This window comes from Microtus pennsylvanicus, chromosome 18 (assembly GCF_037038515.1).
Source record: "Microtus pennsylvanicus isolate mMicPen1 chromosome 18, mMicPen1.hap1, whole genome shotgun sequence".
NCBI lineage: Eukaryota > Metazoa > Chordata > Mammalia > Rodentia > Cricetidae > Microtus > Microtus pennsylvanicus.
Window position 1 is genome coordinate 10,920,592 of NC_134596.1, and position 1,909 is coordinate 10,922,500.

Below are 1,909 nucleotides of genomic sequence, written 5' to 3' on the forward strand. Positions count from 1 at the left end.
CAGAACAGATATAACCACAAAGAAACTGTATTAATTAAACCACTGCTTGGCCTATTAGCTCTTGATTCTTATTGGCTAACCCTTACATCTTAGTTTAACCCATTTCTATTAATCTGTGTATCATCACATGGCTGTGGCTTACTGGCAAAGTTTCGGCATATCTGACTCTGCCCCATAGCATCTCTCTGACCCCACCCTTCTTCCTCCCAGCACTTAGTTTAGTTTTTTTCAAGTAGTTCTGTTCTATCCTTGCCATAGGCTCAAAGCAATTCTTTATTCATTAACTAATAAAAGCAAAACAAAGACAGAAGGATCTCCCACAGCAGCTAATGAGGTAGAAAAGGTTGCCAGGGCAAATTCCCATTCCTGATGAGTTTCACTTATGTTTTGTTGCAGGGTTAAACTCCCAGAGAGCTACTCATTCTACAAGCACAACAAGTAAGCATCAAACCTGTTTCTGGTGACTGGATTTTTTTTTTGTATAAAGACTGTGGACGGCTTATGGATCTATGACCTCAAAAATTGAATAAATATGATTTCTATAATGTCATTCTTTACAATGTTATTTGTAATTGCACTAAATATATCAAGTTTACCACTTTTCAGTCCTCTTATTTAAGTCTCATAGAGTGGGATTCTCTTCTTTGGCTAATGATAAAGTAACCAAATATTACCATTACCTGTATGCTTCTTGATTTAAATAAAAACACCACAGTTGCATGTAGGTTATGCTGAATGAATTTAGTATTGAATTCAAATGAAAAATTCTTGCTAAAGATGAATTTCAGAAACTCATTCTTAATTCTTCTCCTGATTTTGATCTTATTCTCCTTTAAACTCTAAGAATCCACCACACTCCTATTTCTACCCTGTCTGGTTCTTTCCCCAATGAAAGGTAGAAGGATGTGAATGGCAATAGAGACCAGTTCAGAATATAGGTTTTTGACTTTTCCCACTTCCAAACATGTGAATTGTGAAAAGGCACCCTCTACATTTTTACTTCTCTGTAATTCATTTTGCACATTATAAATGCCTCATGGTTTCTATTGAAAAATTCTAAAAACTTCTAGTTTTACTATAATTGAGTTCACAAAAGATTTCTGTTCCTGGGGAACAAGAGATTGCTGATATTTTTTTGTTGACAAATGGGCTATAAAGTATAGGATAATATGGCTCATGATATCATTGATGTTTTACATCAGTTGAGATCCTGAGAGAGAAGCCTGCTGCACAATGCTGATCTTTCTCGTCAAAGCCAAAGAGTCTATATATCACTGCTTTCCAGTGTCACTGGGGATGGTCATGTGCTCAAAGCTGCCTTCTCTGGATCGATGATGACAACAGGTTTCTGAGGACGCTGACTGACTCAAACGTAATCTCTCTCTCTGAGGTCCAGATAAGTGGTGGTCTTGACAACCGTGATGCTTCCAGAACATGGCTAGCACTCTTATATTTTTAAGGAAGACAGTTACAGTGCAGACGGGCTTTGATCTCCTAAATTTTGAGAGAAGAACAATTTGCTGGATGCAAAAACTGTCCAGATCTTTGCTTCCTTATTCTGCTTCTAAAAAACAATGTACTAGACCCTAGATATACATTGATTTCAAGTTTTTGCTGTTCCCTGCCAGAAAGAAAGACACAAAAGAGGTGGAAACAGTGAATTCATAACAGAGATTCTCAATGATCCTCTCCAAGGGAATTGGACATAACAACAATGGGACAAGAGCAAGAGGAACTGTCAGGACTCGTGCATACCCTAAGTACAAAAATTGGAGAGCTTTTGGATTCCTGTTCCTTTCCCAATTAGGCATGGATGCCTGACAATTTCTCATTTTGGGAAAGTCATTCCATTTGTCTTTTTTGTCTCTGAATACATCATAATCCCTGGATGGTGTGTCAATTCTACATG

The 1,909-nt window shown here is 37.5% G+C and overlaps 1 non-coding gene across 1 annotated transcript; it reads left to right on the top strand.

Moving 5' to 3' along the window:
- The first annotated feature begins 1,325 nt into the window (after window positions 1–1,325).
- LOC142838009 (small nucleolar RNA SNORD109A) lies at window positions 1,326–1,394 on the top strand. The gene has a single exon (XR_012908458.1). It is a non-coding gene; the product is annotated as a small nucleolar RNA SNORD109A (small nucleolar RNA).
- Window positions 1,395–1,909: the final 515 nt, after the last annotated feature.